The sequence below is a fragment of the Glycine soja genome, chromosome 2 (genome assembly GCF_004193775.1).
Source record: "Glycine soja cultivar W05 chromosome 2, ASM419377v2, whole genome shotgun sequence".
NCBI lineage: Eukaryota > Viridiplantae > Streptophyta > Magnoliopsida > Fabales > Fabaceae > Glycine > Glycine soja.
The window spans coordinates 16,516,387-16,529,282 of record NC_041003.1 but is presented as its reverse complement, the minus strand read 5'-3'; positions in this window follow the sequence as shown (position 1 = coordinate 16,529,282).

Sequence of the window (12,896 nt, the reverse complement as noted above, 5' to 3'; positions counted from 1 at the left end):
TGAAGCGAAAAAAATCAATCGGACGTTTTCTCTTTGGGATTTTTTATTCTTAATCGAATTGACTAATAACTAAAGTGAAACTAAGGCTAAAATCAACTCGCCTAGTCAAGCTCGTCCACAAAAAGGGTCACTAAAAAGGGTTTGAAAGTTTATCATTTCAGTTTTCCTTATCAAGTAAATGGATCATTTTTAAGGTCCAACGCCTTAAAATGATCACCTTTCAAGTAAAAAGAATCGCTTGATTCACTCTTAGGGAAGAACTACGTAGGTCTGATTTCCTCTTCGATGGAGGATACGTAGGAGCAAGAGCCCCGCTTTTGTCGACCTCAAAAATAAAAAAGAAATAAAAAGTAAGATAACACAATTTTACATTTCTAAAAAATAGGTTGTTGTCCTTTGAGACAAACGTGAGAGGTGCTAATACCTTCCTCAAACGTAAATACAACTCCCAAACTTAGAATTTTCGTTTCGACCGGTTTCCTTCGGTTTTTCCGATGTTTCCCACAAATAAACGTTAGTGGCGACTCCGCACATCTTTCCTCCTTTGGAAAGTGCACCCGTGAGCCTCGCCTCGCACGCCCGCAAAAGTGCATGTTGCGACACTACTGTCATTCTATTCCCACGAACAAGGTTCGCGATCATCACAGGTATTAACCACACGATACAAAATTGCAAGGGTGAGTTCATTATAAAAGGAACCAATACCAATTCCAAATAACCACAATTAGCAAGAAACATAGGCAAACATTATGAGTTTATACAACATTCGTTATTTGACACTCACATCCAACAATTGTTCATCATCCACATTCAACAATTACTCATCATCCATATTCAACAATTACACATCATCCATATTCAACAATTACTCATCATCCATCCATGGATCCAATCAAGACTGCACAGAATGATGCATGCACCTGACTCAACTCTCAGATGCAATGTGGTACGTACCAACAACCAAATCCTAGGAAATAGCCTAAGCGTGTCCACACGACACTTTCACTTAGGAAACCATGCAAAGTTCGTCGAGACCATCCGGTTGTGCACGTAACTGCCCCCCCCCCCCTCCATAGGTGATCCGCCTAGGGCCCAAAGGAGTTCCCTACCAGGTGACAAGCCCCTTCAGTACAAAGTACACTCTACCACAGTTATTCTATTTCCTGTGTCGTATGAGCTATAAACATGACCAAAAGCAAGTGTCAAAGACCATGGACCAATTAAAGCACCTAAGCATCCCCTTAGAAATGCTTAGATTCTTTAACCACGCTTGTCTCCCATGAATGGGCCATCCGACAAGGTCAGTGCACTCCACCCCCCATGAACATACACTACATACGACATATGAACGTGGCCCAAAGCAAGTGCCAAAGACCATGGACCAATTAAAGCGCCTAAGCATCCCCTCAGAAATGCTTAGATTCTTTAACCACACTGGTCCCCCACAAATGGGCCATCCGACAAGGTCAGTGCACTTCGTCCCCCGTGAAAATACACAACATCCAACGTATCTAACATGGGCACCATCAACTGCAATGACCATGGACAAATTAAAACGCCTAAGCATCCCTACAGCGAATGCTTAGATTCTTTAACCACTCTAGTCCCCCACGAATTGGTTGTCCGACAAGGTCAATGCACCCCCCATGAACATACACAACATGCACATGCCAATGCATTTCCAACATCAATCAACATTCCATTTCCATATCGTTCTCAACATAAATATCATCTCGTCTCAATGACATTATCAACAACAACAACAACCTCATTTCATATTCACATAATCATCAACAATAACATCAATTCATGTTGGCATGGTCTTTATTAACAACGACATCTCAAATCAATATCATCATAATTATCAATATCACCACATATCAATTAAAATCCTCAATAGCGACATCAGCAATAAATCGCATTTCGCACATACATATTTTCTTTCATGCCTGAGATTCACACTTCCCAGATCTTCAAACAACACAAATCAAATAAAGACATCAATTTCATTCATCATAATAAACATATATACATATATATATATATATATATATATATATATATATATATATATATATATCGCATCCCATTCGTCAAAACATAGTTTTTCCTAAAAATCAGCATGCATATCAATGATAATTATATCGCATCCCATTAGTTAAAAACATTATTTTCTATAAAGGAAAAATCAGCTTGCAACAGGGACAGGCAGTTAACCTCATAGCTAAGTTCCCTGACCTTAACTATGGTGTTAAAACGGTAAATTTTATAATAAACTCCCCTCACCAATTGTGAGCTACCCGCGGGTTCCGCGTCACGTCACTTGGAGATTTATTTTTCATCCCCGGTTGTCAATTCCACGTAAGCCTCTACCATACCAAAACGAAGGAGACTTAATATGGATTTCAAAAAACAAAGCTAATAACAATGCTTTGGGTCAAACACCCACGTCACTACATAAAAGTGCTAAGAGCACTTTGGGTTTTCCAAAGGGACATCATTTTGAAATTCCAATCATGCCAATGTGACCGGGGTTCAGTGTAGGTCACGAAAATAACACTCATTTCATGAAAAGATAACGTTTACAAAGTCTTTTTCTCTATGGTTTTTCCAAGGAAGCGCAAAACATACAATGGCGATTTCCAAACTCAGAATGATGCAAAGGTAAGATGAAACTAACAAGGAACAAGCATAGAACCATGGTTACCTCAAAGGAAAATGAAAGGTCAGATTAGGGCTTCGTTCTCTACCGAAACCACGAGGCAAGTTCGAAGATTCCGCTTCAGTTGAAGGATTCCTCTCGGTGTGGGGTTTCAACAGAGAACAACAGCAGTTTGTGGTGGCTAATGGTGGCTATGGGTGATGGAGAGTAAGCTTGGCACATTGGAAATGGTTTTGGAAGAAAGAAGGAGAGGAAATGGTGTTTTTCCAAAGCTACTTGGACTACAAGGCTCAAAATGCACAAATGACTAATGCTCTCGGAAACGGAAACGTTGCGCACACTCCAGATGTCTGCTCAAAGATCCCAATGGTCAGATCATGGACAAGTGTTCTGTGAAGCGCCAGACCACATTTCGAGAAGATCCAATGGTTAACAAAGGATGGGCAGCGTTTTTACCGAGACAGATTCATGTAGCTTCCTTGAGAAGCTTCATTAAAAGGCTTCCTCGAGAAGCTTCCTCGTGGCTTCTTTGAGAAGCTTTCTCGAGAGGTATATATATATAGGGTGTTACACACCCACTGCCACCCTCCACTCAGGATCAGCAATGACACCCTTCATCATTTCTTTCACCTTCAAACCCACTATCTTTTTGCTAAAGACAAAAAGGGAAGAATTTTATGAAAGAAATTTTTTATGCAAACACCAGTCAATCAATAAAATAACCTATTTTGAAAGATATATCTATGTCTATAACTACATCTATGATAAACGTTAAATTTACCATATAGGCAGTTGAAGAGATAATTTTCTTATATAGATTAAATCATTTTGTAAATTAAGGATATTATTTGCCTCTATTAAACACATCCATGATTCTATAAATAGAGAGGCATAGGCAGTAGCAAAAGAAGGAGTAAATTCCTTTACACACCACCCTTCACTTAAAACCCTATTTTTTCTCTCTTCTTGTATTTCATGAGTGGCTAGTTTCTTTCTTAGCTAGGAAATGAAAGTATTGAACCCTATTAGATGTAAGTTTCTCACATTAATATATTGTTTGAGTTCATTATTCACCTTCTATACTTAATTCTATGTGAGCTTGTACACCTCAAAGATGATTCCAAGATTTTTTGTGCACTTTGGCGAGTCTCGTTGAAACCTGAACTAAATCGGATACTTAAATGTGGTTCTCTCTGGGGATATAATAATCCTGGTTAAGCCTTGCTAATTCCCAAGCGATAATGTTGATTTCTTGTGTTGGTTTGCAAAGGGATTGGGAATCAAGGAAAATGATTTAGGGTTTATCACCTAAGGGATTAGGGATAGAATACATTAGTAAATTGGGGATGAATGATATAAAAATGTAGAAGTGTGAGGAATTGCAGCAAAAAAAAGAATCCCATGTATAATCTAAGTATGATAAGAACAATCTGAGTCCAGTAACCATTGTTTGGAATGTTGTTGTAGTTGTTCACCAACAACCAAAACCAAATCGTTTTCCAGTGCTGAGTCATTTTGAATAAGAGCAAGAAAATCTTTCTTTGCTTTCTTTGGAGAGTCTCGCTTCCTTTGACCCGATTCTTTGCCATAATTGCATATACCCTTAGGATCTGCTTTGGTCTTCTTGCGACCTTTTCCTTTCTTCTTTTTCTGCTCTATAGCAAAATCAGTCACTGATAACCTATACGTGAAGGCTTCATCACCATTCTCAGATGCCTTTAGCCGAAACTCTATAGAATAGAAATTGGACTTGACTTCTTCAAGTGTAATGAAGTCCTTTCCTAAACTAAGAGAACTCATAAATTCTAATAGGAGGGAGGAAGAAAGGCTAAAAGAATCATTGACTGGTCTCCATCTTCCATCTTGACATCAATGTTGCATAGCTACATCAGACTAGAGTTTAGTTCATTAAGATGTTCCTTCAGTTCCCTCAATCAGAGGCTAAACAAATGTTGTTTCAGAAGAAACTTGTTGCAGAATGATTTTTTCATGAAGAGTTTCTCCAATTTTAGCCCAACAATAGCTAGTTCTTCAAAAACTTCATAGAGAACCTCATCAGACTTATTAGAGAACTAGTGAATGCACCTTTCCTCTTATAACTCAAGCACTGAATTATCAATCTTCAACGATTGACCAGAGACAGGATCCCATATGCCCTTTTCTTTAAACAAGGCTTGCATCTTAATGCGCCAAAGGTTGAAGCTATTCTTCCCTATGAATTTCTCAATCTTGATTACATTGACGATCTTCTCGAATAGAGTCTTGAAGACACAACATGAACAGATAACAAACAAAATGGTTGATCACTAATGATTTGATCTATAATGAAACATATGCAGAACTGATGTTGAACCGAAGCTCTAAATACCAATTTTTTGGGAAGAGAGATATCGTGCAAAATTGTTAAGTTTATTACGAGTAACATATTTTACAATGAAGGTGTTTAAAGCACTCTCAAACTCACTAAACCCAAAATAAAAAAACTCTTTATAAAGGAGACCACAACTAATTCTCTAATAAAAAATGGTTACAATAGAAAAACAAAAAATAATTACAGTTACAATACAAACTATGTTAATGAACCATCAAACTGGATGCTCCCTTGAACATGACTAAATTCCCCACCAGATTATAGAAGATTGGGCAGCCAATACAAAAGAGAAGAATATTGGACTAGACAACCAAGGTTGTTGTTCACCCTATCTATATCCTCCATCATCCAAGGAATAGAGATACAGTGATGAGTTGTCTTTGGACAAACAAGTGTTGTAACACTGTCAGTCCACTAGATGAAGGAAACTTGAGCAAATTGAGTGAATCATAGTTGTGCTAAGTTAGCGAGTTTCATTGTATTATAGCCTATTGTGTAAACACTCTTTGAGATATTAGAATAAATTTTCTATCAAACATGTATTCTTTTTTAAAGCTATGAGTAGCTTAGTGACAAAGAATACTTGGGGATTAATCTCAAGGGGAGATTAAATCTAGTGCTAGGAGTTGCCTGAAGAGTACTCATTGTAGCCAAAAGTGACATATAGAATACTTGGTTGTAATGAAAGATTTGATTAGTGGAACCCTTCAAGGTTTGAAGGAGAACTAGACATAGCCTGAGAGTTGGGATGAACTAGTATAAAACCTTTATGTTTTTACTACTGCTTCTATATAACTAGTTCTTTTCTATAAGTCACTTCTACAGTATCATATCCAAGTTTTGTGAACTGGTTTTCTATGCACAACAAAATTTCAAACCCTTTGGACAAAACCCTTTTGTCCATTGATATTTGTTTGAGAATTTTTTTTAATAGTATTCAAAAGACTAAGTTTGTATCCTTCACAGTATTCAACCTCCCTTCTAATGTGTTTCAAGTACTTTAGTTGGTATCAGAGCTTGGCCTCTAGGTTGAACTCTTAACAGAGTAGATGAAATAAAACTCCTGAAATGATGGAAGAAGGATATGTTGTGAACAATCCCCCCATGTTCAAGGGAGCCAAATACGACAACTAAAAGGAAAGAATGGTTGCTTTCTTTGAATCCACTCACATTGATATTTGGGACATTGTAGAAAAAGGCAATCATATTCCTTTAGACGCTCAAAGAAACAAGATCCCCAGGGACAAATGGACAGATGAACATAAGTCAAAATTTCTTCTCAACTCTTGAGCAAGAAGTGCTTTGTTGTGTGCTCTATCTCAAGAAGATTATTCCAAAGTTCATAGCTTCATAAGTACCAAACAGATGTGTGACCTTAGCCATCACCTATGAAGGGTCCTCTAAGGTAAAACATAACAAGTTGAGCCTTCTAAGACGTAATTATGAACTCTTCAGTATGGAAGAGGGAGAAGATATTCAAACCATGTTTGGACGCTTCCAAACCATTTTGAAAAGCTTCACTCTCTAGGTAGACATTATGATAATTATAATCACATTGATAAAATCTTGTGAAGTATATCTAAAAAGTAGAGACTGCAAGTTACAGCATTAAGATCCATTAAGAATCTTGATTCAATGACTCTTGAAGAGATCATCAAAATCCTTAAAGTCCATGAGAAAGAGCTTGCTCAAGATGAAGGAAAAAAGAAAGGTAAATCGCTAATCCTTATGATTGAAAGACCAAAACACAACTTTGTGTCCAAAGAGTCATTGTCCAAAGCCTTTGTCGTGAATAATGCTTCAGAAGAAGAATTCATTGATGATGACTCTAATGAAGAAGATGACGAATTAAGTCTGATCACAAGAAATATTAGAAAGATGTGGAAAAACAAGAACTCCTCCAGTGTCCAAAAGATCCTTCAACAAGAAAGAAATGTTATAGATAGGGGAAGAACCATGAAGACAAAAGCTTGAAGCTTGGAGAAGAGCATGAAGATGTTTTGTCTTTTACATGCTCAACTCCTTTGAGTGGCATTTGTATTGGTTTTTATATTGGATGTTGCATCTTAGTCCACATCATACAATTTGTGCATCACCATGAGTGAGTGTGAAGAAAATTTCTAAAGTTGGAAAAATTCTTCAGAAGGAAAAACTCACTATTTTAATCGATAATAGCCTTATCGTAATCAATTACACAAGTTGTCTTAAGCTTGTAGATTTCTGTCTTGTATCGGTTTAATCGATTACAACCCTCTCGTAATCGATTATAAAGTTGTTTTTGATGTAGCTCCACGTGGAGCTTGTAGGCCTTGGATCTTCTTCATCAATGGAGTCATTTGCTTCTTGAAGATCAATAGTAGCGGAATGGAGAAGGAAGAAAGATGATTGGAGACGCGACTTCAAGGAGAAGATGAGTCAAGAACAAGCTCATCACCATAGGAAACTGATGGAAGCTTGCTTGTAAGGCTTCTATGGAGGCTGGATCTTTGAGCTTCAATGAGGTCCTTTAATGGTGATTTTCCACCATGGAGATGCAGCGGAAGACAAAGGAGAAGAGGTGAGAGAAGGCACCATCCACTAGGGAATAAGCCATGGAAGAAGGAGCTTCACCACCAAGATGAGCCTTGGATAAGAAGCTTGAAGAGGATGCTTCAATGGAGGAAAAGAAAGAGGGAGAGAAAGAGAGAGGGGGGAACACGAAATTGAAGGAAGAAAAAGGGAGAGAAGTTGAACTTTGTGTTGTGTCTCACACGACTCTCATTCATCAAAGTTACAACAAATGTTACACATGCTTCTATTTATAGACTAGGTAGCTTCCTTGAGAAGCTTTCTTAAGAAAACTTCCTTGAGAAGCTTCTTTGAGAAAACTTCCTTGAGAAGCTTCTTTGAGAAAACTTCCTTGAGAAGCTAGAGCTTAGCTACACACACCCATCTAAAAACTAAGCTCACCTCCTTGAGAAGCTTCCTTGAGAAGCTAGAGCTTAGCTACACACACCCATCTAAAAACTAAGCTCACCTCCTTGGCAAAATACATGAAAATACAAAAAAAGTCCCTACTACAAAGACTACTCAAAATGCCCTGAAATACAAGGCTAAAACCATATACTACTAGAACGACCAAAATACAAGGCCCAAAAGAAGAAGAAAAAACCTATTCTGATATTTACAAAGAAGAGTGGGCTCATACTTAGCCCATAGGCTCAAAATCTACCCTAAGGCTCATGAGAACCCTAGGGCCTTCCCTTGGATCTCTGGCCCAATCTACTTGGAGTCTTCTATCCAATGCCCTTGTGGAGTAGGATTGCACCATTCCCTCCACCTTGGAAAGGATTTGGCCTCAAATCTTGAGGTTCTTCATACTCTGGGCTCCTTCCTTCAACACCTGTAAAAAGAACAAAAACATATGTATTAGTGGTGTTTGGTATGTTGAAGTAAGGTAAGGTCTGAAAACCCATTTCCTGGGCATCTTCCCATGAAGGAACATGGTTCCTCACCAACTCAATGAGTGGTGCTACAACTATAGAAAAATATGGGACAAACCTTTTGTAAAAGTTTGTTAAGTCATGGAAGCCCCAAATTTTTCTTATACTTGGTGGAGTGGGCCACTCAGGAATGACCTTTATTCTCTTAGGGTACATGGGAACCTCTTGATCACTATTTGAAAAATTAAGAAAAGTAACGCAATAAAACATACCTTTTTTTGTATTTTCATATTGATTATTCCTACCAAAAAGTATGACAAACCTAAGGTGTCCCATATGAGTACCTAAGTTTATATTGAAACTAAAAATAAGAACAAACCTACCTAATGGGTCCCTATGCACACACACCATGAAGATGTTAGGTGTACGAGTGATTTTACAAAAGAGGGTTGCACCACTCAAAACATTCATCATACCACTTATTTTAGGGACTTGGTGCCTAATAATACCTATTTTGGGCACCAACAAAGCACAAGGATTTAAGCTCTTGCAAACCAAACCCTCATCCAACAACTTCTTTACTTGAGGAATAAACTCAAGCCCAAGAGGTGTGGCAGTGCTAGCAAGTGTCTTTTTACAAAAGAGAAAATGTGGAGGTTGTCTAAAAGGGAAAGTTTCTTTATTGTTTGTCTTTATTGTAAAATGAGTTTCCTTCTTAGTTAACCTCTTGGAGGAGACACTTACCTCCTTACACTTCTCTTTAACCACTAATGGTTGTCCTTCTTCTTGGGGGTAGATTCCTTCACTAGATTCTTCCGCTTTTGCTTCTTCACTTTCACTAGAGGAAGGTGAAGTAGTAGCCTTATCTTGGCTACTATAAATGTCTTGGCCCCTCATAATCATGGTTTTTGTGGTGGGGCATTGAGAAGTAATGTGTCCTCTTCCAAGACATTTAAAGCTAGTTTTCTCTTGCATACTAGCCTTAGGGGCTTACTTTTCTATTGTCTTCCCCTTATCATCTTTGGGCTTAGAAGGTGTCACCCCTAATATGCCTTGACCTTGGTCTTTCTTTGGATAAGAGTGAGAGCCATAAGATTTTGACTAGACTTCTTTTTAAGTTGTTGCTTTACCCTTATTTCCCAAACTAAGTTAGCCTCTACATTGTCCTTCCCATGGAAGTATGGGAGGTTAATGTTAGCCTCTTGAGGCTTTCTTTCCTTTTCTCTTCTATGGGAGTGAGGTCTAAGATGTGACCTATGCCTTCCTTTGTAATAGTCACGAAGTTCTTCACTTAGGCTCTTGCAAGAGTTATGACTACTATAGGAGGCATGTTTTTCTCTTTTCATTTCTTTCATTATTTTTCTTCTTTCTTCCTCTCTTATTTTCTTTCTTTCATCTTGACTTATTTCTTCAACTCTTTTTTTTCCTTTTTCTTTTCTCTCTTGTTTTTCTTTCCATAACTTGAGGGAACTTAACTCATCTAAGATTCTAGATAAAGGATCTTTATGACTAGTACCCTCTCCATTAACACTAGATGAATGATGACTCATGTTGGTTCCTAAGTTTTGGTTCTTTCTTGTTGGAGGTTTGAAAACAAAAGGTAAAAGAAACTATGGTTGAAACTAGCAAATAAACACTAAAAGAGGTGTGAAAGATAAGGTAAAAAACCAATTGGTAAAAGGAAAGCTATCTACGTGGTTTGACAATGGAAGGTAAAGGAAATAAGCTATGAAAGTAAGCAAGAAATGTAAACTAGGCGAATCCTAAGAGTGTTTGGATGACCACATTCAAGGTTCCCAACAAAACACTCACTATCCGAAGGAAAAATTGCCTAAAATTATTACACACAAATGGTAGTAGGGTGACCTATTGGAGGCTCCCAACTTACTTCCAATGAAAGGCCTTTTTGTTACAAAATTTGAAAGCAATGAAAGTAAGTAAATTGTCAATTATAAAATTACAAAACGGTCCTCAATTTTGGTGGTTGTTCTCTCTTTGGTGATTCACTCAATCTGGAGTGCTTCTTAGTCCAATAGCTCTCAAGGTGGTTGGCCCCTTTCTTCTTGACTCAAATTCTTCAAGGGATGGCACCAATCCTCCTTCCAATTCCCTATATGGCAACCCACAACCAAGGAAACAAAGAGACAAGCAATAACCAAAGACCAAAAAAAATGAAATGAAATCTAAACCAATGGAGTTTTAACAAGACAATTTTTCAAGGATTATTCAACAATTAAAGCAATGAAAAGGACATAGAAGCAAGCTAGGACTCAAAGAGAAACTTAGAATGGCTCTAGAGTAGAGTAAAAAAACTATAAAAAAAAGACTCAACAAACCTCTAGCTTTGGCACTTGTTTTCACAGTAATTTTAAATTGAAATTTTGGAACTAAGATTGGTATAACATAGGCACCAATTGTAGAATAAATTTAGAGCAAAAACAACAAGCACACTTCCCTTTCACTTTTTTATCCTGGATACTGATTTTTCTGCCAAATTGTGTGATTTTTAGTATTTTTTCCTTTTATCCAAATCACTTGTTTCTTTTTTTATAAATGTTTTCCAGATGTCTATCAAATTCAGTAAAAATTTCAGCTCAAAATTCAAAGTAACCAATTCTCAGTAATTTTTACAACTTTGTATGTCCAAGCTGCCAGCACCAGCGATTTTTTTTAAGCATGGTATATTGATTGCATTGGACTTACTTTCAACCTTCCTATGTATGTTGAACTCACAAGGATTGTTTACCACAGTTTTAGAAGTTCAATGTTCACTTAGGATCAACATTTCAACCAGCAATTCAATCACCAAAACTCAAATTCACAATAGACACAATCATAAGGAAACCTAAAAGTTCAAGAAAAGGTTCACAATCAAAGACTCTCTAGGAATTTTGCATGAACATGTTAAGGACTAATTAACATGAAAGATTTGACTCAAATCAAATAATAGGCTAAAAGAATTTCACACACTCATGAACAAATGAGTTAGACAAAGAAACAAGAAAATAAAATTCAGCACAACATAAGAAATCTTATGTGACAAGTTTCATGACTAGACATGGCTTCTATGACAAAACTACAATAGGTGAACAAGTCACTCTAGATTTTTGAGGTTTTCTTATACTTTAATATTTTTCTAAGAATTTTATGGTTTAGGTTTCAGCCACAAAAAATAACAAGACAAAACTCAAAGGAACCTAAACTCAACACAATTCATGGTTCAAGAACAAGAACAAGAAATTTGAACCATAGAAAATCAAATCTAGCTTTTATAGCAAGTTTAATCGGTGGAAACTCTAAAGAATCATGTTAACAACATTTAGCACAAGACGTGTGAGGAGATACATGGAGAAAAATGAAGAAACAACAATGGAAGAGAAGGTAAAGAAAAAAATTAATGGAGGTTTAAGGAGCACCTACTTGAAGCTCTTGTGCTCTGATTACCACTTGATGGAAGCTTGCTTGTGGGGCTTCTATGGAGGCTGGATCTTTGAGCTTCAATGGGGTACTTTAATGGTGATTTTCCACCATGGAGATGCAGCGGAAGACAAACGAGAAGAGGTGAGAGGAGGCACCATCCACTAGGGAATAAGCCATGGAAGAAGGAGCTTCACCACCAAGATGAGCCTTGGATAAGAAGCTTGAAGATGATGCTTCAATGGAGGAAAAGAAAGAGGGAGAGAAAGAGAGAGGGGGGAGCACAAAATTGAAGGAAGAAAAAGGGAGAGAAGTTGAACTTTGTGTTGTGTCTCACACGACTCTCATTCATCAAAGTTACAACAAATGTTACACATGCTTCTATTTATAGACTAGGTAGCTTCCTTGAGAAGCTTTCTTAAGAAAACTTCCTTGAGAAGCTTCTTTGGGAAAACTTCCTTGAGAAGCTAGAGCTTAGCTACACACACCCATCTAAAAACTAAGCTCACCTCCTTGAGAAGTTTCCTTGAGAAGCTAGAGCTTAGCTACACACATCCATCTAAAACCTAAGCTCACTTCCTTGACAAAATACATGAAAATACAAAAAAAATGTCCCTACTACAAAGACTACTCAAAATGCCCTGAAATACAAGGCTAAAACCCTATACTACTAGAATGGCCAAAATACAAGGCCCAAAAGAAGAAGAAAAAACCTATTCTGATATTTACAAAGAAGAGCGGGCTCATACTTAGCCCATGGGCTCGAAATCTACCATAAGGCTCATGAGAACCCCTGGGCCTTCCCTTGGATCTCTGGCCCAATCTGCTTGGAGTCTTCTATCCAATGCCCTTACGGGGTAGGATTGCATCAGAAACCATGGACAAGAGCTTGAAGGTAGGGGAAGATGAGTGGAGGGAGAAGGAGAGAAGGAGCACAAAATTTTGTGCCTCAATTGAGGTCTTAAATTTGAAGTGCAATTCTCAAATGATCAAAGTTTAAAAAAATACACACACATGACCTCTA